The sequence below is a fragment of the Macrotis lagotis genome, chromosome 1 (assembly GCF_037893015.1).
Source record: "Macrotis lagotis isolate mMagLag1 chromosome 1, bilby.v1.9.chrom.fasta, whole genome shotgun sequence".
Taxonomy (NCBI): domain Eukaryota; kingdom Metazoa; phylum Chordata; class Mammalia; order Peramelemorphia; family Peramelidae; genus Macrotis; species Macrotis lagotis.
The window spans coordinates 728,663,088-728,690,019 of record NC_133658.1 but is presented as its reverse complement, the minus strand read 5'-3'; the positions used below and the strand labels follow the sequence as shown (position 1 = coordinate 728,690,019).

Genomic DNA, 26,932 nt, shown 5'->3' with positions numbered 1-26,932 from the left:
CCTTGGGGGCAAATTCTTTTTATTATTATTATATAAATACTTTATTTTTTTTCCAATTAAATACAATGGTAATTTCTATCATTTCTATCATTCATATCATTCAAGGCTTTGAGTTTTACAATTTTTCCCCCTCTGTTCCCTCCTCACGCCCCTCAACAGAAGGCAATCTGATATTGTCTTTAAATTTATTTCCATAATTTGCATAAATCAAAATTGAATGTGCTGAGAGAAAAAAAGTTCCATAAGGAAGAAAGAAAAAGAGATAGCAAAATTATATAATACATAAGACAACTTTTTAGAAATTGAAGATAATAATCTGATCTTTGTTTAAACTCCACAGTCCCATCTCTGGATACAGATAATATTCTCCATCTCAGATACCCTAAAATTATCCCTGATTATTGCACTGATGGAGTGAGCAAGTCCATCATAGTTGATCATCACTCCATGTTGTTATTAGGTGTACAATTTTCTTCTGGTTCTGCTCATCTCTCTCAGTATCAATTCATGCAAGCCTTTCCAGGCTTCTCTGAAATCCCATCCCCCATGATTTCTTACAGAACAATAGTGTTCCATCACATACATATACCACAATTTATTCAGCCATTCTCCAATTGATGGACATCCCCTCAATTTCCAAGAATTTATGGGGCTTAGTCTTTTTTTCACTTTTAAAAATATCTATTTATTTATTTATTGTGTTTTTTGGGGGGTGCTTAGTCTTAAACTGGTTTTCAGAAAGAAAATGTAGAATTCCACCATCAGAGCATTGTTGTTATTTTTCAGTTGGGTTCAACTCATCATGATCCTCTTGTCCATGGGTTTTTAGTTTTTTGGCAAAGATACTGGTGTGGCTTGCCATTTTCTCCTTATCCATTATATTAAGGTAAACAGAGGTTAAATGACTTGCCATGGGTCACCCAACTAATAAGTATCTGAAGCCATATTTGAACTCAGGTCTTCTTGACTGACACATCTAAATGCTTCCTAACACAGCATTAGTGAATCTGTTTTCCCGAAGATCTTAGAACATTTATCATTGCTCCATTTAGTCATCTTTGCTAGTCTGATTATGGGTGTGAGAAGGAACCTCACAGTTACTTCAATTTACATTTCTCTAATTATTAATGATTTTCCTATGATTGTTGACAATTTTGATATCTTCCTTTGAAGAGTGCCTGTTCATATTCATTGACCATTTAGCTACTGGGGAATAACTTCATTTTATAAATTTATCAGATCCTTAAATATCTTAGCTATGAGACCTTTGTTAGAGAAATTTGCTATAAAGGTTTTTTTCCCTCTAGTTATCTGTTTCCCTTCTAGTTTTAATTATATTAGATTTGTTTGTCCATAATCTTTCTAATTTTATATAATTAAAACTTTATTTTTTACCTTGTGTGATCCTCTCTATTGTTTGTTTAATCATGAATTCTTCCCCATTCATAGATCTAAAAGAGAATTTTTCTTTGTTCTACTTTATTTATGATGTAATATTTTATATCTAGATTATATATCCTTTTGGAGTATATAGTGGCATATAAACTAACTTTTGCCATACTGATGTTCCATTTTTCCCAGAAGTTTTTGTCAAATAGAATCTTCCAGTAACCAGGGTCTTTGTGTTGATAGAAACTCTATGCTACTCTATATATTAGTTATTTAGTCTGATCAAATTAGCTATCATATTTAAATCACTGATCAAATTCTCTACTTTTTAACTAGTACCAAATAATTGTGGTGATTATTACTTTGTAGTCCATTTTGAAATCTTATACTGATATATCCCCTTCCTTCCCACTTTAAAAATCATTATTTTTGTGATTCTTGACCTTTTGTTCTTCTATATGAATTTTATTAATATTTTTTCTAGCATCATATAATATTCTTTTGGTAGTTTGGTGGTTCAGGACAAAACAAGTAAATTGATTTAGGTAATAATGTCATTTCTGGTTCAGTCTACTCATAAGTAAATGTTTCTGTAGTTATTTCTGCAAGCGAGTGTCTTATCATTATATTCATATAGTTCCTGGGTACATCTTGGCACATATACTTCCAAATATTTTATAGCTTCTGAACTATTTTGAATTATAATCTGGAAACTTGGATTTTAAAATATTTTAAATATTGAATTTCAATATTTTTAATCCTAGGCATTTTATTTTATATATTTAAGCACATTATTCTGCAAAGGGGATCATAGGCTTCACTAGACTGCCAAAGGGGTCCATGACATCTGGAATGGTTAAGATCTAGAGAGAAAAGAACTTTCCCCAATATGTCTCTTTATTAAGATTTGTTTTTCTTTTTAATTTTTTATTTATTTTAAGGCAATGGGGTTAAGGTGATTTGCCCAAGGTCACACAGCTAGGTAATTATTAAGTGTCTGGGGCTGGATTTGAACTCAGATACCCCTGACTCCAGGGTCAGTGTATCTACTGAGCCACCTAGCTGCCCAAGATCTTGTTTTGTTTTCCTAAAGTAAAGAGTAAATCATTGCTGATTTATCATTAATTACTCAAATGTAATAGTGAGTTCATAGATATTGAAATCCTTGGGAGAAAAGTTGAGTATCTTTTACTACAACATCTATATTTGTATACTTTCCAAAAAGAGAAATAGAGAGATGGAAAAAAATCACACGGGGGCACACACAGAGACAGACACAGACAGATGGAGAAAAAGAGACAGAGACAGAGAGATGGAAAGGGACGGCGACAGGGATAAGGAGAACCCAATGGATTGGAAAACTTTAGAATGCTGGGACCTTTCCACGTATAGTTAGAATTCATGAGCTGATAAAAATAATTATTGATTTATATTTTTATAGCTTCCTTAAAGCAGAAAAAGAATATGTAAACCCAGACCACCCTAGACCAAAATGAATTAGCAATATATTGTTGGGAGAGGTTTATAATAAAGCTGGAATTAGTTTTTCTGCAGGTATTCCTCTTTCCATTGTTCTTCCTGAAAGGAAAACCATTGCCCCAAAGGGATTGATGCAAGAGCATTAAATGTAGTACCTGAAAAGATTTACTAGGAAAGGGAGAAATGCCCAAATGAGATCAATAAGAAGAAACTACTAGTCTCCTCCTCACCAGCCAAGCATTCTTTACCCCACATAACTGCTAAAAACATAGTTAAGTATATACAAGTAACATACAGAGCAGGTATAAGATTATCATGAAAGGGAAGCCAATGCCCAAGAATATTGGCATTTGTGCTATTGAAGAAAACCAGGATTTCCAAGAAGTAGGGGTAATGAAGAGAATTCTAAATATCGGGGGATCAACTTTTGCTTAAGGTCCAGAAATAGAAGATGGAATGTCTTGTATAAGGAACAAGTTGGTCAATATGGCTAGAGAATATAGAGGGGAGTAATGTGTAAGATGATTAGAAAGGTAAGAAGAACTTTAAATGATAGTGAGAGTTTATTTTTGTATTGAGGAGTAATTAAGATTTACTGAGGCTTCCTGAGTACTACAGGAGCAGGGTGTGTGATGGTCAGAGTTGTACTTTTGGGAAATCATTTTGGTAATTCAGAAGGTTTAGAGAAGCTAGCTCTTGGTGTGATTCTGAGTGAACTTCTCTTAAACTTCTTTTTCTTTATCTCTAAAATGAGGGGGTTTGACCAAATGGTGTCTTCCAACTTTAGATCTCTGAATCTCTGATCATTCTATAGTGAGGAGAGATTTGAGGAAAGACCAATTAAAAGACTATTGCAAAAGCCCAGATGAAAAGTGATGAATGTCTGAACCAAGATCATGTCAGACTGTCCCTGCTTAATTGGAGGGAAGGTGATATATTTGAGAGACAGTGTGGAAATAGAAATGACAAAATTTGACAACTAATTAAACATGTGGGATGAGTTCAGATAAGTAGTCTAAGATGACAACAGTTATGAATGTAGGTGACTAGTAGAATGGTGGTACCTAAATAGAATAGGTGAAAAGATAGAGTTCTTTTTCAGACCTGTTGAATTTGATCCTATCTGTTTATTCTCTCTCTTATCTAAAAGTTAAAAACATTGAATTTTTACAGTTTTAATTTGTAATAATAATAAATTTCTAGGACAACTAGGTGGCACAGTGGATAGAGTGCCTGGTCCAATATCAGGAAGACTCATCTTCTGAGTTCAAATCTGACCTCAGACTCTTCCAAGCAGTGTTGACCCCTGGCAAGTCATTTAATGTTCTCAGTCTCAGTTTCCTCTTGTGTAAACTGAGCTGGAAAATGAAATGGCACCACTGCAGTATCTTTGACAAGAAAACCCCAATGGGGTCACGAAGAATCAAATAAGACTGAAAAAATGTCTGAATAACAACTCCAGAACTCCTCCATTTCTACAGTTTTTTAAAAAAAATATTGATGAAGTATGTTATGACAGTCACCCCATGGGGAAGAATTAAAGATGGGGGAACCGTTCTATTTTTAGGTTGTGTCTAAATAAATTAAAATCCAGACATAAGAAATTATTATACATGAAAAATATATTTAACTTACATTAAACCTCATTCACTTGGTTTATTTACTAATTTCTGATCAAAGTGGACAAGTGGAAAAGATAAAAAGAAGAAAAAGAGCTCCTTTAAGCTTTTATTGCTAATAATAATAGTAATAATAGTTAGCATTGATATAATATCTACTGTATGTCAGGCACTGTATGAAGCACTTTATAGTCATTTGATATATGGTCAAACTTTTAAGCACTGAAAATGATTCAATCCTATATTTAATTAGTGGGCTTAATAATAATGCTTAAATAAAAAATAAATTTTTTGGTAAAGATGAGATGAAAGGAAGATATTTGAAATTTTGAACACATTGGAATATATTGGAATCTGGAACATTATTGATTGCCATTCAGAAAGCTTGTAAGGTATCTTACCTACTTTGACTGAGGGCTAAATTGTCCTTTAAAAAACTTCTGCACTTTCTAAAGTGCTAATTCTCTTCAGTTAAAAGGAACTTCATGATCTGAGAGAGGGAGCTTTTGGTTACAGAGACCTCTTTCAAAACCTAGAGGCACTACTTGAAAAAGGTCTGAAATTTTATAGTAGAGCAGAAAGGCCTTCCTTCACCCTGCCACACACACAACTGGGAACTTTTCCAGATTGCCTTGAAATTAAACCAGTGAAAGATCTGATCTGGGGAGAGTTCTTCCACCAGACTGCTTTATATCTCAGAGCTCTACAATCAAGAAGACAGTAAACCATCTGGAACATGGATATAACATGCTACACTCCTGAAGACAAGTCCCAAGAACTTTACTGCTGTGCAAATTAAAGCCAGCGTACAAGACTTAATCATCCAGCAACAGGCTCAGACTCCCTATTTTGATGTTGTTCAGTCATTTTTCAGTTGTGTTTGACTCTTTGTGATCCCGTTTGGGGTTTTCTTGTACTGGAATGATTTGTTGTTTTCTTCCCCAGATCATTTTATAGGCAAACAGAGTGAAGGGACTTGTCCAGGATCTCACAACTAGCAAGTGTCTGAGGCCAGATTTTCCTGACCCTCCTGACTCCAGGCCCAGTACTCTGCCATAGACTCCCTATACTAAAATTTATATGGCACACTTCCAAACAGGAGAGGGACCTGAAGCTGAAGGAAGAATTAGTATTCATCAAGGACTTCTACCTACCTTCACAATTATGTATTTTCTCATGCTTGTTCCATGACTATTCAGAGAAGTTATTTTAAAACACTGACCTCAGGACAGCTAGGTGGCGCAGTGGACAGAGCACCAACCCTAGAGTCAGGAATACCTGAATTCAAATTCGACCTCAGACACTTACTAATTACCTAGCTGCATGACCTTGGGCAAGCCACTTAACCCCATTTGCCTTGCAAAAAAAAAATATCTTAAAAAAACACCCCACTGACCTGTAGCCAGGAGGTAATAAATAGTACATGCCTATAATCTTTCCTGCTAGCAAAGATGAGGCTACTGACTTAAATCTGAGAGCTCTGGATTAGAGTACAACTAAGGTTGATCAGGTGGCTGCACTAAGTTGGGCAACAATATTGATTGGTCCTTGGGAATGGAAGGCCACAGCATGCTTGAGGAGGATTAAAATGGACTGGGTTAGAAACAGAGATTAAAGATTATCAGTATTGAACTTCCAACCTGGATGGGACCTAAATTCAAAAACCAAACTAAAAACCCACCTATCCCCAAACAAGCAATATAAAACAACCACAAGGCTCCCATTTTCCCAGAGCTTTTGGTGATTCAGGTTCTATGGTATGTTGTTCATTGCTCTACCTAATGTATTCATGAACAAAATAACTGATAGAGAAACCTGCAAGGCTTTGTTTCAACTCTGACAACCACCCATTAAACTTTATCACAGATTGGTTACCATCCTGGGGGCATGACATCATTTTAGTGATTGTAGATATTCTTCCCAAGATAGCTGACTTCCTCCTAGCACTGGATCTTTTACCTCTCTGGAGACTGTCATTTATTTCTAGTAACAGAGCTTCCTCTCTTACATCTTGTCAGGATTCTCAGTCTATTTCTTGTTTTGGGTTGGTCAGTGTTGCTCAGTGCTCTCCAGGCCAATGCCCACCTTTCAGTCACAAAATCTCCATTCTAGAGGCCCTACCAACTTTCCTCCCTTCCCTTCATTTCTTAAATTATCATACTCAAAATAAACATCTACATGAAGAATGAAACTTTAAAGGATCTTAGTCTTCTTTACCTGATTTGGGAAGCAGCACACCTGTACATGCCAGAATGTGAGAGGAATTGATCACTGTGGCATTTCTGGAAATCTTTCCTGAAAGGGAAATAGATCTTGTCAATTATGTAGAAATTCTATAAAGGTCCAGTCAAGGAATTAGTTAGCTGGGCCAAGGCCTATTTTTATGATTTAAGTGGTCAGCCTACTGGGTTGCCATTTTGAATTTCCCACATTGCATTTGATAGAGTAGAAGATAGAATATAAGATTAGGAGTTAGGACAACCCGGATTCAAATTCTGCCTCAGAATACTTTAAAAATAATAGGGGAAGGAAAAGATTGCCTTTATAATTTCCAAAGTTAGAAGTTGTAGAGTATAGCTATAATAAAGGATGTATATATTACTGTTAGTTGAAACCCATTACTGGACAATGACTCTGGACAGGTATATATGTTCTTCTTCAGCTAGGTGGCACAGTGGATAGAGCACCGGCCCTGGAGTCAGGAGTACTTGAGTTCAAATCTGGCTTCAGACACTTAATAATTACCTTGCTGTGTGGCCTTGGGCAAGCCACTTAACCCCATTGCCTTGCCAAAAAAAAGAAAAAGAAAAAGGATAGCTTAAAAAAGGTAGGGTAGCATTATTTATTAAAGAAGGCAGATTTCTGTCATTAGATTAAGGAATCAGGGATGGGGATAAGTAGGAGGAAGCATAGATCAAAGGAGGAAGAAACAGAAGTGATTTTTTTCATTGGAGTATACTACAAATGGACTTAAAAGAAAGAGGAAATAGATGAGAAATTTGAGAAGTCACAGAATAATGATATAGAAGTGTTAGGAGACTTCAATTGTCCAGATATCTATTACAGTTCTCTCTTTATGCCAGTTAACAACTTTTTGACTTGCTTTAGTGATAACTTCATTCATCTTTCAAAAGTTGGAGGAACTAACATGGGGAAATCTGATTTTATCAAAGAAGAATTGATTCCTGGGTTATATATATTGGCACTTTTGGAGGTAAGTGACCATTCCATGCTATAATTTGTAGTAGAAAAACTGAAGAAATCTATGTATAGTCTGACAGGCACAATAGATTTTGAGGAAGAAGATTTCAAATAGTTAAGAGGAAAGATAAGTATGATTCTATAGATTCAAATACTTCAGTGGAGGTAAGCCCAGCAGAGATGGGAGATACTCCCATTGAATGAAATCTTGTAGACACAAAAAGGAACAATTTCAAGGAGAAAGAAGAAAAATGGAATTTGTCTGAACAAATTAATATGAATGCATAGGAACTCAACAATCAACTTAAATATTAAAGAGAAATTTCCAAAAGATAGAAACAAAGCTGGATAACACAAGATAAATATGTGTCATACAAAGTAAAAATTGTGTCAGGAATATTCAAGCTGAGTTAAGAACTACAAAATTTAAAAAAAACATCTTTTTTTTTGCTATATTGGAAGAAAAAAGCAGAATCAAAGAAGAGAGATTTTCAGGGGTGGAAACGATAATGATGATGATAATAATAATAATAATAATAATAATATCTAACATTTATATAGTGCTTATTATGCTAAATACTTTACAATTATTGTCTCATTTGATTCTTACAACAACCATGAGAGGTGAGTGTTATTATTAGGACTAATTAACAGATGAAGAAACTGAGGCAAACAGGTTAAGTGAACTTGCCCAGGGTCAAATAGCTAGTAAGTATCTGAGACTGGATTTTCAAGGAAAACATGATGAAAATCTTCAAGTATCTGAATAATTCTCATGTCAAGGAGGCATTAGATTTGTTTTGTTGGCCACAGAGTATATATCAATTTGATTGTTATAAATAACCAAATTAACTACATAGACCTATGAAAAGGGATGATATTTGCATGCAGGGAAAGAACTGATAAATAGAAGTATGAATACAATGATTTTATATATGCATACACATATTTGTGTCTAAAGGTAGCCATTTTCAGTGAGTGGTGGAGGGAAGAAAAAAGTTAAAAAAATTACATGATAATTTTACTATAATTTTTAAGTGAATAGCAAGTTGTATATATAATAGATTTACAGTTTCATGTACAATCATCTTCTTTTAAAATTTTTTTTTAGGGGAGACTAGGTAGTGAAGTGGATGGAGCATCAACCCTGGAGTCAGGAGGACCTGAGTTCAAATCCGGCCTCAGACACTTAATAATTACCTAGTTGTGTGGCCTTGGGCAAACCACTTAACCTCATTGCCTTGCAAACCCCCCCCCCCAAACCCTAAAATAAATAAATTTTTAAAAAAGGAAATGTTGTTAAGTGACTTGCCAAGGTCACACAACTAGACAATTATTAAGTGTCTGAGGCAAATTTGAACTCTGGTCCTCCTGACTCCAGGGCCAGTGCTTTTTCCACTGTACCACCTAGCTGTCCACAATCATTTTTTTAAAAAATCTGTTTATTTTTTAATTTTACAGTTTTCCCACTTAATCACTCTTCCCTCTCCCCACCCCCCACAGAAGGCAGTCTATTAGTCTTTACATTGTTTCCATGGTATACACACAATCATCTTTCTTTTTTTAGGTTTTTTTTTTTTTTTGCAAGGCGAATGGGGTTAAGTGGCTTGCCCAAGGCCACACAGCTAGGTAATTATTAAGTGTCTGAGACTGGATTTGAACCCAGGTACTCCTGGCTCCAGGGCTGGTGATTTATCTCCTGTGCCTAGCCGCCCACAATCATCTTTTTTAAAAAGAAAATGTTATGGAAATACTTGTTATATTTAATAAATTGGAAATAAAATAAATTATAAAACCCCACTTGTGAAAATGGGCAGAAGTCCCAAAGAGGGAAATTGAGATTTGAAATAAGGAAAATCTAAGAATTAGAACTGATCAGAAATAGATTGGGCTTGACCACCTTGGTGGGTTCCTTCTTCTTCAATTTCTTTTTTAACTAAAAAAATTTTTTTTCTTCTCATTCAATTTCAAACTGAACTTAGAGAACTTCTTGTTGAGTATGTTATAGCTAAGGCTCCTTTTGTGTGTGAGTTAGATTAGATAGCTACCAATCCCTTTCCACTCTAAATTTCTGATTGTTATTCAGACATTTACTAGATATGTGACACAGGGCAAGTCACTTAACTTTTTTGAGTCTTATTTCCTCATCTATAAAAATGGAGTTAACAATAGCACTTGCTTCTCTCTTAAATCCTCAAATGGATTTGTGATATCATTAAGAGTTCCTCCTATTGACGCATATCACAACCCATCCATGCCTAAATCTTGTCCATGCTCCCTCTAAAGTCTACGCCTGGTTCTACCTAACATGGAAGAAACTCTCCCTATCTTCTCTGTTTCTATGATACAATTCATAGTACTTGTAAGCAGCAACAATACATAAACAATGAAGAATTCCAAAAAAAGAAGACTAAAGGAATTCTTCTCCACTACACTCTGTGTGATACTCATCTTAATTCTTTGGAGGTAATGATATTCCATATCTTTAGGTCTTATAAGAACATAAGTAAAATGTTACTATTAAAATTAAAGGATAAACTTTGCTTCTATGAGTAACTGGGAGTCAGCAAAATAGCTTTGTAATGTTCCAAAAGTAATCCAGCCTACTTTCCTTCTCTGTTTCAATTCCGGGCCCTGCTCACAGTCCACCAGTGCTGTTTCTATAACAAATAAAATCTTCTGGAAAAATTCTAAAGAATATTCATCACTCCCTGCAGTCAGGAGGATCTGAGTTCAAATCCAACATCAGATATTTAATAATTACCTAGCTTTGTGACCTTGAGCAAGTTAACCCCATTGTCTTGCCAAAAAACCAACCAAACCAAAGAATATTCATCAAATGTATGTTGAAACTGAGAAATAGACATTCTTTATCCATTTGGCTTTTTTCTGTGTGAATGTATAGGGCAACCTCTTTTGAGTTATTTCCTTAAGTCTTCAATATTCTAGGGAATTGACATAATATTATCTGCAAAAAGAGCATCTGGGGGGTAGCTAGGTGGTACAGTGGATAGAGTACCAGCCCTGGAGTCAGGAGGACCTTAGTTAAAACTTTGGCCTCAGAAACACACACTAACTGTGTGACCTTGGGCATTGCCTTGCAAAAAAAAAAGAGCATCTGAAGATCTTCAATATCCAGAGGAAATCTCTTTTGGTCTTGGTTTCTGCTTTGGATCTCCTTCAACATTGTGAAGAATACTTATGGCAAACATATTATTTTATATCTCATTTAATAATTATGGAGGGGCAGCTAGGTGGTGCAGTGGATAAAGTACCGGCCCTGGAGTCAGGAGTACCTGGATTCAAATCCGGTCTCAGACACTTAATAATTACCTAGCTGTGTGGCCTTGGGCAAGCCACTTAACCCCATTTGCCTTGCAAAAATCTAATAATTATATTGGGAGGAGGAGGAGGGATCATTGAGTTGGGTTATTTCTATTATTACATCTTCTAAGTAATCCTGAATGGTCATGAAATATCAAATATAGATATTTTTATATAAAATAACCTGTAAGGTAGACTTTTTTCTACCAATTCAGATGCTATTGTTCAAAACTAGAACAATGGAATCTTATATTCTTTGTATATTTCAGCTAATTGTGATATGGAAAAGATGTGGTCCATTGTTGAATATCACTTGTAAAAGTCAGCTTGATGCAGAGTAATATCCTCAGGGAGGATGTCCTTGATTCATATCTAGATTACTGTCATATGGATTTTTTTTATAGATGGATGAGTAGGAAGAAGTTAATGATAATATTCTTAGACACTTATTTTAATATTAACAGATCCAGCACCCACCTAAAGATCTCATTATTGGAAAATACCCATACATAGAGGATAGGACATAAATATTAGAACAACAAAAGAGACCAAGAAGGGACAGTCTGAGAGGTAGGTTAAAAAAAAATCATGACCAAGCCCCCAAACCCATGAAGAAGGTGGGGTAATAATATTAAAAACTGCACAAAGGTAAGGAAGGATGAGAACTGAGAAATGGTTATAGAATTTAACAATCAAGAGATAATTGGTGACCTTAGAGAGAAATTTCTCTTGTGAGTGGCACAGAAGGGGGACTGACTGCAAGAGATGAAAAGTGAGGGAGAAGTGAGCAAGTGGCAACAATTGTAGAAAGCTTTTTTTCCTAGGGGTTTGTCTATGAAAGGTAAGAGAGATCTAGCTTAAGGGGATTGGAAATTAAATTAAATATTGTCTATTTTTAGAAGTCTCCAACTATTCCTATCTCCACATTACACTGCCATTTCACAATGGGAAAAATATGATGAAATTTTTTTTACATTATAAAAAGGAAAACTACAATAATATCTTTTATATTTTTAAGACCAAAAGGCTAATGGTGACTACATGCTGGGGAACCAACTGATGATGGCAGTATCATCAGGGAAGTGATAAATGCTCTGAATACAGATGAGCACTCAATGTCACAAGTTATAAAAAGTGCATAATACTATCAATTGAGTGTACATTTATTGCCACATACTCTTCTGTTCATCATGTACCCATTTCATTTAGATAAGGAATGAATGAATATTTATTCATCACTTCCTATGTACCCAGTACAGAAGAATCTCCTAGTCCTTTCCCTAAGGAAGTTTACAATCCATAGGGAAAGCAGAAATTTAGGGAGAAGCTTGTCAACTCCACCCCCTCTCCTATTGCACAAAATGAAGTTTCTAGGGTAATTTTTATGAACTCATAAAAGAATTTACATATGACCCATAGCATGATGGGAATCAAAAGGACTTCATTAATCTCAATTTAATTTCTTTAAATGCATGCTAATTTCAATGAATAGTAATTAAGGCAGAAGCAAAGACGTTCAAAGATAGATAACTTGAGCCTTTATTTTTTATTTGTTGGCTTGGGGTAGCTAAAGGTCTGACTTACAAAAGAGCTGAAATAACTCATTCACTTGCATTCCCTTCCTGGGAAGAGGCCAGGTGGTAGTTCCATAGAGATTCAGAAGATGGCAGTCGAGACTTGAACAGCTGGGATTTGGCAGACTGAAGGGAGAACCAGAAAATGGCAGTGCTGGAGAGGACTGGGAATGGGCTGTATAGATAGATAGCCTAGAAAACAGGTCATATGAATTCAGTTATTATCTCTGTGCTAATTTACATCTCTAACTTACTTGTCCAGTTCTAATCTCTTGACTTCCAGTCTTGAATCTCTCATTACTTGACATCTTTTTTATTTGATATGATTTGATTTTTGCTACTTGACATCTTGAACCATCTGGATAACAATTCTCCCTAGTCAATAAACTGCAGTGACTCTTGACCACCTCCAGGATCCAATCTGAAATGTGTTGTTTCTCACCTAAAGTCCTTTATTAACCTGACTCCCTTCTACTTTTCCAGTCTTCTTATGCTTTATCCTTCTACCTTCCTTGCCCCAACCAACATATTCTGAGATCCAAGACCACTGACCTTGTTTGCTGTTCCTCGCACTTGCTAATCCAGATCCACTCTGTGTTTTTTTATTGGCTGTTTCTCATGTCTAGAATATTTTCCCCCTCTCCATCTCTGTCTCGTGTCTCTGTCTCCCTGACTTTCCTTAAGTCTCAGATAATTCTGATCCTCCTTTAAGGCCTTACCTCTGTTGAATATCTTCAATTTTTACATACATAGTTGAATATATGGAGTACATAGTTGTTTCTATGTTGAATTCCCTATGAGCTCCTTTAGATTAGGGACTGCTTTTTTTTTTTTTTGGCTTTTCTTTATAATCTCAGTGTTTAATACAATTTCTGAAACATAGTAAGCTCTTAATTACTTGTTGACTGACCTACTGACAAAGAAGAGGACACAAGAACCCCATAGAACAATAGAGAAAGCATGCTAGAGACAAAAGAATTTTCACCTAGGATTAATTTTAGGAGCATGTTTTGCCACCCTGGCAATGCTTGGCCCCTATTCATGATCTCTCTACCATGAGAATACCATAGCTATTGATGGGCTTGTGCATTCTCTAACCATGAATATTCTTTTGTCCATTAGTGGTATGAAAAAGCAGATGTCATATTAATATGGAGTACGCTTCATGTTATTTATTTTGTCACAGTATTTAATTAAATGTCTTTTGCTGTGAACTAATTCAATTCCAACTAATTCAATAAACATTTATTTAGAGCCCACTTTGTGTAGATCAATATGATAGATACCAGGGAGATGAAGACAAAACCAAAAATTGCCACAGTTCAGTTTATGCTTTTTAAGAACTTATATTTGATGATTGGTTAGATTAAATATTAGAGGTATGTCAGCTGTAGTATTTAAATAGTGGCTGCCCCAAAATATGCCTTGATTTTGAGGTAGATTTCAGAGATCCCATGTGTGAGGTAGATATAGACTTAAGTATTGAACAATGAAAATAAGGCTAATCAATGAATTAACAAATAATGCAAAGCAGTATGTATTTAAATGTTAAATTATGTGGTAGAATTAACTAATATTAAAAAAAGAACTAACTAATATTTATTAAGCTCCTACTATTAAACCAGGTACAATGCCAGGTAGAAGCTTAAGAATCTTTATTGAGAATGAATTTACATTTGAATGAGGATATGAGTTTCATAAATATATATCTATATATCTATATACATATATACATAAAATCTAAAATATGTGTGTATACATTAAAATATAAAGTTAATAAATGCATGTACAAAGTAGTTAAATTGAAGATAGTTTAGAAAGGGACTAGCACTTGGGAGGACTAAGGAAAGGCTTCATGCAGAAAATGCTTCCTGAGTTATATCTTAAGGGAAGAGAGGTACTTTTGAGGTAGAAAGCACAAGGAAATGCATTTTAGGTGCTGATGATTGTCAAAGCAAAGATTTGAGAATGGGGAGATAAGAATGTTGTTTGTGAGGAGTTGAGAGAAGGCCTGTTTGCCTGGATCCAAGAGTTTGGGAGGGGAAGTAATGTCCCATGAGAAGGGGGAAAAAAGGTTGGGATCAGGTTTTATAGGGCTTTAAAATTAAACAGGAAAAGTTAATATTTTATCTGAAATATTAGATATATATGAATATAAATAAATATTAGAAGCTATTAGAGTTGGTTGAGTACATGATCAGCTCTGTGCTTAAAGAACATTATTTTGGCAGCAGTGTGTAGGATGAGCTAGAGTGGTAAAAGATTTAAGGAAGAGAGCTCATTTAGGAGATTGTTGTTTAGGTGGTTATGGTTCAGTCCTCTCCATTGTGTCTGACCCTTTGTGACTTCACATTTATTTTCTTTCTTTTTTTAATAGCATTTTATTTTTACCCAATTATATGTAAAGATAATTTTTAGTATGTTTTTACAAAATTTTGAATTTCAATTTTTTCTCCTCCTTTCTTTCCCTTCCCCTTTTCTTAAAATAGTAAACAATTTTATATAGGTTATATATTTACAGTCATGTAAAATGTTTCCGTATTCTTCATAGTTGTAAAAAAAGAAAGAATAAAAGGAAAAAAATCACACACATACACACAAAGAAAGTGAAAATAGTATGCTTTGATATTTATTCAGAGCCCATCAGTTCCTTCTTGGGATGTGGTTAGTAATTTCCATTATGATTCCTTTTCTTGGATCATCGTATTGCTCAGAAGAGCTAAGATTCATAACTGATCATCACACAATGTTATTGTTATTGTGTACACTGTTCTCCTGGTTCTGCTCATTTCTATTTGCATCAGATCATATAGACTTTTCCAGGTTTTTCTGAAACCTGCCTGCTCATTATTTCTTATTGCACAATAGGATTTCATTTCATTTATATATCACAGCTTGTTCAGTTTGTTCAGCTGTTCCTCAATGGATAGGCAACCAGCCCCTAAATGCCCAGTTTTTTGCCAACATAAAACAAGCTACTAAAAATATTTTTGCATATGTAGGTCCTTTCCCCTATTTTATGATCTCCTTGAGATACAGATCTGGTGGTATTATTGGTGGATCAAAGAGTATATATACATATACTCAATTTGAAGTCAGGTCTTCTGGGCTTCAGGCCCCCACACTCTGTACACTGTGCCACCTATATGCCAAGGAATGGTGGTACATACTTATAATTTGTGCTACTAGAGTAGGCTGGAGCTGGTGGAGTTTTGGGGTTCTGAGCTTCAGTAAGGCTAAAGCTGATTGGGTAATTGCCCAAAGACAAACACTAATATGATGAACACCTGGAGAGTAAGGGGGCACCATACTATTGAAAAAAGTTCTCATTCTCTGTACTGAAAGAACTATTCTAAGTCAGACAAACCACTCAGGTTAAAGCTTCCTATCAGCTCTAGCCTGTTAATGACTCTTGCAATTCTAGTCCTGGTAAAATAGGTAAACCCAGTCTCCCAAACAAATAAACAAATCACAGAGACTGTTCCAATAAATTAGGGGAAAGGTGATGAGGGCCTTGAACTAAGGTAGTAGCTATGTGAATAATAAGAAATTGAGAACAAGAGTTGTGAACCCAACTGGATATTAATGGTGAGGAGAGTGAGGAGTTGAGGATAGGAACTTGGGAGATTGGAAAGATGGTGGTGCCTTTGACCAAAATGGAAGATTTTGGAAGAGAGAGGAAAGATAATGAGTTCATGTTTGGTTGTGTTGAGTTTAAGATTAATGGGTTCATGTTTAATAATGTTGAGTTTAAGAGGTCTTTGAGAAAACACTTGAAATGTCCAATAGGCAGCTGGAGTTGAAGAATTGAAATTCAGGGAAGAGACTAAGACTGAATATGTAGATCTGAGAGTCACTGGCATAGAGAAGATAATTAAATTTAGGAGAGCTGATGAGATTACCAAGAGAAGGAGGGAGGAAGAGAAGAGGTGAGGAACACCTACAGTCAGGGTAAGGTGAAATAGATAATGAGCCAGCAGAATTCTGAGAAGTAGATGGGGAGGACAGAGAGCAATGTTGTGAAAATCAGAGTGGGGGTAGACTGTCCAAGTAGAGAGGGCTGTCAACTGTGTCAAATGCAGTAGATAGGTTGAGAAGGATCACAATTAAGAAAAGCCCATCAGATTTCTCAATTAAGAGATCACTGGTAATTGGAGAGAGTAATTTAAATGGAGTAATGAGGATGGGAGCCAGATTAAAAAGGGTTGAGGACTTTAAATGATGTGGGAGTTTTGTAAAGAGGGAGAGTATGAGTGAAAAAGCATAGCCTAGCAGTCAGACAAATCTTTTTGGAATATAACATATATTCACTACTTTCAAAAAGACAGAAACCTTTCACATTTTCCAAACATGCCTTTTTTCCTCCTTTACAATACAGAATGCACGCACATTTGTCAATCTCCCCCTACCTCTTTGGTTTGATGTGATTATCAGATTAGGTAATGTATGTGAAAGTGCAGGCGATGTTATTATAAAGAAAGAACATCTCCTACCTAGACCAATTATAGCTATTCCTTATGTTATGAGTACAAAAATAGAAATTATCCCTAATGCGATACAATTATTAGAAATTATCAGAGAGTATGAGACTATTATTTCCATTTCTAAATTACAGTAGATATTTTATGGGGCTGATCTTCATTGATGTCCTATGACAGAAGCTAAACTAACAATGTGCAGAGCTGACATGTAAACCTTAAGAGAGAGCAAATTCTTTAATATTTCTACCCCACAGAAAGACCCAGAAACAGTGAGAAGTTTGATCACAACATATAGAGAATCCAAGATGCTTGTTTTTTTTTTAATTGACATTTTATTTTTCCAATTACATGTTATTAAAGTTTTTCAACATCCATATGTGTAAGTGCATTTTTAAGTTGCATAATTTCCTTCCACCTTCCCTTCCTGACAGTGAACAGTCAGGTGAATATTGTACATACAACTTGTGTTTAACATGTTTATAGATTACTCATTTTTGGTAAGAGGAAGTAGGATTAAGGGAAAAGAATGAAAACCACGAGATAGGAAAGAAATACAGAAGAGAAATTTTTAAAAAGTGAATGTAGTGTTCATTCAGATTCTGTAGGGTTTTTTTGTTTTGTTTTGCTATGCTTCCTCTGGATGTGGATAGCATTGTCCACAGCAGGTCTCCTAGGGTTGTCCTATCTCTCTGAATTGCTGAGAGGAGCTGCATCCATCAAGGTTGATCAATTCACAGGGTTATTGTTAATGTGTACAATGTTCTCTTGGTTCTGCTCCCTTTGCTCAGCACCAGTTCCTGTAATTCATTCCAGGCTTCTCTAAAGTCCAACCATTCATGGTTTCTTATAGAACAATAATATTCCATAGTATTCATGTACCATAACTTGTTTAGCCATTCCTCAATTAATGGGCATTCCCTTAATTTCCAATTCTTTGCCACTATAAAAAGAGCTGCTATGAATGCATATGAGATGACTTTGTCCATTTTTTATGATTTCTTCTGGATTCTAGATCAAAGGGTATGATCAGTTTTATTGCTCTTTGGACATAGTTCCATATTGCTCTCCAATGGTTGGATCAGTTCACAGTTCCACTACCCATGTATTAATATCCCAATCCTCCCACAACCTCTCCAATATTGACAAGATGCTTGTTGCTACTCTTAAAACCACATGACCTAACCATTTTCAAATACATGTAAGTGAATACTTGTACATGACAGTATTATAAAGGAAGCTATTAGGCTCCAACTTAAGCATCATATTTACAAATATTATTTCATTTGAATCTCACAACAATTTTGGGAAGTTGGTGCTATTTTTATGTTCATTTTTCATTTGAGGAAATGAGGCTTACATGACCTGCCCAGGGGTCATATAGCTAATAAATTTCTGAGACCAGATTTTGTGGGGGTCCAGCCTCCGCAGGTTTCTTGGAACCTGACAGGAGGGATAGAGTCGGCAAAATGAGTTGAGTCAACAAGTGGGTAAAGGCAGGAGCAGGTTGACTGACTGTCAGCTGCTTAGATTTATTTTTATAGTCTCAAAATCATATGAAACAAGCAAACTAAAATCATTTCCTTGGTTACAAAAGTATACAATTTTCATCATTAATCATATAGATCATATGGTTACAAGTTTGATCATGTAGTGGTTACAAGTGTGATTATCAATCATGTAGTTAATTTTCTTGTCCCTGCTCAGACCGTGATGACCTCAACCTGCCTGTTGCCTAGTTTGTTGCTGCATAGTAAAGTTATTGATTAAACAGAACTTTCCTTATAATAATCTTTGATATAATTTGTTTAATGGAATGCTTCTATGTTTTTGTACCACATATGTAATGTTTTTCGATATGCTCCCTTGACAACCTATAGTGAAGGTAGTTATGTTTGTCCACCTGTCCGTTGACTCCTTCAATAACTAATTTTCCTTTCAGCCCTTGTTGGTAGACGCTATGGTTTCTATGACTTTTTATTCTTTTATTCTTTCCCAATAAACTAAGGCTGTTAGAGTTCACATATTGGTTACCTATACTAACTATTCTCTCACTATCTTTATCATATATTCCTGTGTATGATAAGGGGGGAAAAACTGTTAATTTCCCTGGAATTCTATCTGACCCATCTTGTATCTGGTTTCCCTGTATATATTCTGACATCTCCCTGGAACTCCCAGTGCTGTATCTTCCAAAAATTTCATAATGCTGAAGCCTTTTGTATGTCTCAGGGAGAGGCAGTCCTGTTAAATTTGGACAGAGTTAACAATCTGTTTTATTCAAGGAATTTCTCTGAAATCCTTCCTTTATAGTCATTCCACTATTAGGATGAGTAAGTTTTGCAATCAGTAATAGACCTATAAATATAGGTATACATGGAATCCCTATATATATATTGAAGAAGGAAATGTTCCATCAGGCAGTGTGACTGCCTTGAATTTTCTTGCTGTGACTGTGTCAAACAGCTTAGAGACCCTGGATCCCAACAAGATTTGAACTCAGGTGTTCCTGACTCCAGACTCTATTAATTTCTCTACTTACTTGCATCTGAAAAAAGCATAAATAAGCACAGAAAGACTAAAAGTTTTTCAAGAAGTTGTAAAAACCACAATATCCCATCTCAAATTTGATTTAAAAACCTGTAGAAGTTCAAAAAATAAGAATTTTATTATACCCTATATATCTGTTACATAGTCACAGATTTGAGACACATGGAACTTCAGAATTGTAAGGAATTTCAGCAGCCATCTAGTCTAATACATACCTTAACAGTAATTTCTAATAAAACATGGTTGAGAAATGACCTTCCTATCCATCCTTAAAAAACTGTGATGGGGAATCTACTACCTCCAAAGGCGATCCATTATATTTTTGAATAGCTCTTTATGAAAGTTTTTCTTGCCTCTTTGCGATGCCCACTCATTGTTCCTTCTTCCATCTAGGGTAAAGCAGAATAAATCCTTTGTAAAGACAGACCTTCAAACATGTGAAACAACCATCATAATTCTTTTCTGCTCCTAACAGCTCTCATCTCTGGACTGAACATGTAGTAAGTCATATTGTAAGTGACCAATAAATGCTTGTTGCATGATTGGTTGATATAGATTTACAATAAAGGGCTGGAGTAGAATGAATTTATGCTTCAAATGAACTAAAAAAAGCAAGTAGTACCAATTATACTATTGACAAGGAAATAATAAAAATGTACATGATTAAAAGAGATAGAGAAAATTTTTGTTCTTAGGTAATACAGAAAATATCAATATTAAATATATATTCATTGAATGATAACATATACACATTCTTAAAAGTTATCACTTGTGAAGGAGCAATAGATATTAAACTATAATCTTTAAGTCTGTCACTGTACCACTCAGATTTTGTCAAATCTTACAGAAAGATAAATAAGAAAGAAGCTCAGGATTGGAATAAGGAGGAAGACAGGTGTAGTATGAAAAAGAGTGCTAAACATGGAATCAAAAAAAAATTCTAAGTTCAAATCCAGCCTCAGATACTTACTATAGGATCCTAGGCTTCTTAACTTTTTTCAGGCTCAGTTTCCTTATTTGTAAAATAGGAATAGTAATGTTGCTTACCTCACAAGGTTGCTGTTATTAATTACAATTATTACTGAATTTTAGAAAAGTTAGGTATGATAGATTTCTGTTTATTACTTTGTAAAGAAAGGGGATATTGTATTAATAGTCCTTTAACTATAAACCAGAAAGAAATAATCATTAAAACTATTTGATAAAAAGAACCAGGTAGTACCTTAGAAATCAAAAGCCAAATTGTAAATAAATTTTAGGAACAGGGAAGGAAATATCTTTTATAGTTATGAACTGAAGAAGAATACACTATCAAAGAGGGAATTTGAGAGCATCAATCTAGACCTAAAATTCATAAGGTTTTATTACATAAAATTGAAAAGTTTTTGCAGAACAAAATCAATACAGTTAAAATGAAATTGGAAATAGTTAAGATGGGAAAAATCTTTTTAGCAAATTTCTTGGTTGAAGATATGATATATAAGATTTAAAAGAAACTAATTGAAATATATATATATGTAAATATACATGTGTATCCATATATAAATTATATATTTATCTATTAATGGATAAATAAATAGATATATGTAAGGAGTCATTGCCTAATAGTCAAAGGACATGAACAAGGAGTTCTCAAAGAAATTCAAGTTCTGAATAATCATATAAAAAATAACCTAAAAATCACTAATATTTAAAGAAATGAAAATTAAAATAACTCTGAGCTTCCACCTCTTGTCTATCAAATAGGCAAAGATCACAAAAAAAAGAAAATGATAATTTTTGAGAAGGTGGGGAAAGAGAGGAACATTACTGAAGAAATGTAGAAATGTAAATTGCTCTACCTTTTTAGGAAAGTAATTTGGTACTATGTCACAAAAGTCAGTAAAATGTACTCTGTGACCCAGTAATACTACAGAGAGATCAAAGAATGAGGGAAAAGATACATAAGTTTAAAAATAGCAGTTGTATTCATTATAGCAAAGAAAAGTGGTCCTTATTAACTGGAAAATGATGGAACAAATTATGGCATATTAATGTGATCATGCTGAAAGAAATGATGAAAAAGACATCAGGGAAATCTTGGAAGAGATATATTGAAATAATGGAAAGAGAAGTGAGTAGAACCAGGAGAACCATTTATATAACAAGGAGAAAAAAATAACTGAAAGATTTTTTAGAAAACTGATTCATGAAAGCCTGATGATGATGAGGGAGGAGACAGTCTCAAGGTACAGAATATATTTGGACATAGTCAATGAATGGATTTGTTTTGCTTGATAAATGTATATTTATTATTTTAAAACAAATTTTAAATTTATTTAAGGCAAATGGGGGTGACTTGCCCAAGGCCACACGGTTAGGCAATTATTAAGTGTCTGAGGTTGGATTTGAATTCAGGTCCTCCTGGCTCCAGGGCCAGTGCTCCATTCATTGTACCACCTAGCTGCCTCCAACAATGTACATTTATTATAAAGATTTTATTTGTTTTTTCTCCTCCCCAACTTAGGGTAGTTCAGTCAAGAGGTAAGCTAGTAATAGTATTATCTGCCCCCCCAAAAAAGGAGAGATTAAAAGGAAGAAAGGATAATCATTGAAATATTCTTTTGAACCAGAAATGATCAGAAGAGAACACAGATGAACAGAATAGGTTTGACATTAATATTGACTTTATTATATACTTAAAAGGTAAGGCAATCTGAATACAGCATAGATTCGCAGTTACAAACACAATCTTCATCTTGGTGTTGGGGATGCTTATTTTATTTGTTGTTTGAAGTCAGAAAATTAAAAAATATTGTAAATAAAAAGTATGTACCTGGTTGGTTCTGTAGAACAAAATGCAGCCCTGAAGGATTGCATCAAAATAAATGACTCTTAGGTACACAAGACTATATCACAGAACTTTCCACCATTTACTTTATAAAAGTGATATTCTATAAGGTATGGAATAATGCAAATAATCTTAGATGTGTGTAGGTTGTTTTTATTTATTTTATTTTATTTTTAGGTTTTTGCAAGGCAAATGGGGTTAAGTGGCTTGCCCAAGGCCACACAGCTAGGTGTCTGAGACCGATTTGAACCCAGGTACTCCTGACTCCCGGGCCAGTACTTTATCCACTGCGCCACCTAGCCACCCCATTTTTTTTTTTTTTTTTTGCTAATTTTAAAAACTTTTGTGAAGCTCATTAGATTGGGAGGGAGCAAATATTTATAAATATAGTAAAACCTAAAGTCATCATAGAAAACTCTGGGTAGATCACTGGCTCTTAGACACACACACAGACACACACACGCAGACACACACACACACACACACATTTTCTCTCTTCCTCTCTCTCTCTCTCTCTCTCTCTCTCTCTCTCTTTTTCCTGCCTTGTGACAAAAGCCATGGTGGTTGGTTGGTATGGTATGCTGTGTCAATTAAAAAGACAAGGGAAGTTGTTGCTCCTTTCCTAACCCTAGCAATCCAGTGGCTGTGGAGATATGGCAGCTATAGCTGGGGCTTGGTTGGGTGGGCTGAGCCAGGGCCTTGAGCTCCTGGCCACGTTTTCTGCTTTATATTTTTGCCCGAACATATAGGATCCTGAACCAGTGATCCTGAGAAGGACATTTCCAGCTTTGAAGGCAGCTCATGAAATCAAGAGGTCAGAGGTTACTGACAGCAAGGAGGGTTTCCACATCAGAAAAGATGATCACTGGCAGGAGAATGATGCCAGTCCCTGGTCTGACTTGCTAAAAGGTATGGACTTATAAGAACCTGTCTGTACAACATATAGCTGGGGTAAAATGTAAAATGTCCACTCAGCAGTCTCTCAAATTGCTTCATTTTTTTTTTTTGCTCAATTTCCCTGAAGAATACATCAGTGGTTATGTTATTGCTGCTGTAAGGATTTTTTTTAGGGTTTTGCAAGGCAATGGAGTTAAGTGACTTGACCAAGGCCACACAGCTAGGTAATTATTAAGTATCTGAGGCCAGATTTGAACTCAGGTACTCCTGACTCCAGGGCCAGTGCTCTATCCACTGCGTCCCTAGCTGCCTCTCCCTCCTGGTTTCTAATAGAACAATAATGTTTCATGACATACGTATATCACAGTTTGTTAAGCCATTCCCCAATTGAAGAACATTTACTTGATTTCCAATTCTTTGCCACCACAAACACAAACATGGCTGCTATGAATATTTTTATACAAGTGATGTTTTTGTCCTTTTTCATCATCTCTTCAAGGATTGCTTTTCTAGAGAGGAAATCAACACTGTCCTACATCTGTTCTACATTGTACATCGAGTATGTTTTTATTCCCTTGCTCTTAGGGTACATACTAGTCATGAGTCAAATTTAAGTGACTCTCCTGGAATCTTTGGAAGAGTATGCAGAGTATCAGAGACAATGAGATAAAGAGAGCTTGGACCCCCTTCTTTAGAGGCTAGGCTCTCCAAGGACTAAATCTCATTTATATATATATACAAAGATCCTGAGATGAAGAATGGAAGAGAGTGAGGTCATCATGCTCCCAGAACCCATCAGTGGTTTTTACTGGCATACTTTTAGTAATATGTTATAGAATTTATCCAGGAATAAAAGTTAAGTTGGCCTATAATATGTAGTTTCTAATTACCTCTCTCTTTTGAAAACTGAGCAATTTGCCTTTCTCCAATCTTGCAGCACTTCTATTAGGTAAGATCTTTTAAAAACTATCAACAATGTCTTAGTAATCATATATGCTGGTGCTTTCATACCCTAGGATGTTATTCTTCTGGAGCAGTTAGGTGATACTGGCCTTGGAGTCAGAAGGGCCTGAGTTCAAATTTGACCTCAGAAATTGCCTCCAAGGAAGTAATGATGTAATGAGATTACTTTGAGGTGGAAGAAACCTGGATCAAACTTATCTCTTTTTACTTCCTAGCTATGTGACCCTGAATAGTTTACTTAATCTCATTTAACTATAGTTTCCTCATTTGCAAATGAAGATAAAAATGCCTTTAATATTTCACAAAGTCATTAAAGAATCAAATGAGATAATACATTGTCAAGACCCTGACAGTTTGTGAAAATTATAAAAAAATAGATAAATGTCAGTTGTGGTTATTATTAGATAGAAGGCAGCAATATCTCCTTATTTATTCCTGCTAATCAAGGATAAATTTTGATATTTAATTCTATCTACCATTTCTTTTTATCTTTTCTATTCTTTTTGCAGAAGATATACCTTAATTTGAGAATTCCACCAATTCTAAGTGGTATGTACAAATTCAAATTTGTAACCTAATAGGAGCTCTAGTTCATTCTGCTTCTCTCTCTCTCTCTCTCTCTCTCTCTCTCTCTCTCTCTCTCTCTCTCTCTCTCTCTCTCTTTGGGTTTTTGCAAGGCAATAGGATTAAGTGACTTGCCCAAGCTAGGTAATTATTAAGTATCTGAGGCTGGATTTGGACTCAGGTCTTCCTGACTCCAGGGCCTGTGCTCTATCCACTGCGCCACCTAGACGCCCTTATTATCTCTCTCTCTTTTTTAAATTTGTATATTCTTCCTTTATTTCAAAGAGGAACATTGAAATCATTGGGTGATGTCTTGATTTCCAAGTGAATTGAATTTAAGTGAGGCAGAGTTAGACAGAATTGTCAGCCTTAATTGTTCTTCCAGAGTCATCAAAGTCCATCAAGAAAAAAAGCCAAGATGATTGTTAATGGTCTAGGATACAATGGATGGTGATGACATCTTCGATCTTTGACCAAGCAAGTTCCAAGGGCTCCACAGCACCTTCTTCACCTGCCTTCATTGCTGTTGGAACAAATTGTTCTCATCCACTCATTCTGCAAGTGGAAATCTTCACCGAGGTCTGGAAGTCTTCATCATCTCAACCTGGTTTAGTCCATTTACCAAGGCAATTTTACTGGGGTATAGACATTGTACTTGCTATACATAACTTCTTGGAACCCCAGGTGAGAGTTACATGAGTGATGGATGGACACCAATGGTAGATGAGCAGCCCTGAAGAGGACTTGGCAAACCCTTAGACCAGAGATGCTAGACCTCCCTGAATACCCTATACTCCCATAGACATCTGAAGCTCTGCATTCTTTTTTTCTCTTCTGATCCATGAATTATGAATGTTTTTCTTGCTATTCCCTATGATTTTATGTGGGAAGTTTTCTTACTTCCTTCTCATTTTCAGGGTCTCTTGATTAGATTAGTAAGATCCCAGGCAAATATATATTTTACTTCCCTTATTAAGATTATTCCATCCAATATCAAAAGCCCTTTATTATCATATTTTAAATTGTGGCATTGACAGAAACACAAACATAGGACATACATTGTTCATTGAAGTCAGATCCAAATCTCTCTTTTTTTTAGTAGATTTCTTGATTAACCCATGTGGCTAACTGCTGGAGCCAAAGACCATTTCTTATGCCTACTAGCTGTGCTGAAAAAGCTCCATATAGAGTAACATATGTAATTAAGATTGATTTTTACCATTACTGCTCATTTTTGAATTTAGTAATATAGGACATGCCTACTGTGGAAGCTGGAGGGCTGTCATGATACAAGTTCTTCTTTCCCTAAGGAAGAGAAAGGAAGGTGCTGCCTTACAAGCTCCTAGTGATATAGGCAATAAAATAATTTTTGCTTTGGGAAATAGGGGAGATGATGAAAGATCCAGTTTTTTGGGCCTAGAAAGTAAAAATAATAGAGTGGAAAAAGTAGAGAGGAAGTTGAGTTACAACAGCACCATTTAACTAAGAATAAGAAAAAAGACTTCTCAATCTGTTCATCTTAAATGTGAGGGACTGACTTAACTTGACAATTCTGAAAAAATATAATTCTTTACTTGTTTTCATTTTGAAACATTTTTCTCGTGAAAAATTAAAAAAAAATATTAAACAGCATGTGTAAGGGTAGAAAAATGGGCCCAAACCTGAACTTGCCAGTTTGTATTTACAGTATAGTAATTGCATCTGTGTTTGTTACAATGTTGTCACATATGTCTAAAAACATATATTGTGCCATGCTGACCTGAATTTAAATTAACTTTAAATAAATAGTGTTTCCTTATGGGTTTTTGTACAACAATAACCAATACTTACTAATATATATACTTGTATAAATAAAGTGAGCACTTGACCTTATCATTTAGTGGGGCTTGCCTTAGAGCAGTTACTTACGTGTTGTGATTTAAGAGATTTACAGCATGATTTGAAAAATTTAAAAGACCTTTTTCTTTAAGGTATACTCTCAATGGTAACCCTTAGTACTTCAAATTTCACCATTAAAGATTCATATTTTGGAACTAAAGCAGTTTTAAATTTAGAAAAACCACT

The 26,932-nt window shown here is 35.1% G+C and overlaps 1 long non-coding RNA gene across 2 annotated transcripts in view; it reads left to right on the top strand.

Moving 5' to 3' along the window:
• Nucleotides 1-26,721, top strand: part of LOC141523749 (uncharacterized) — a 124,854-nt gene extending 98,133 nt beyond the window's left edge. Inside the window, exons 5-9 of one of the 2 annotated variants that reach the window (XR_012478578.1) lie at nt 11,477-11,582; nt 20,008-20,114; nt 23,194-23,353; nt 24,814-24,853; nt 25,254-26,721. This is a non-coding gene — a long non-coding RNA (uncharacterized LOC141523749). Of the gene's footprint in view, nt 1-11,476; nt 11,583-20,007; nt 20,127-23,193; nt 23,354-24,813; nt 24,854-25,253 lie in introns of both variants that reach the window. The other variant, XR_012478577.1, reaches the window with a different exon arrangement.
• The last annotated feature ends 211 nt before the right edge of the window (nt 26,722-26,932 follow it).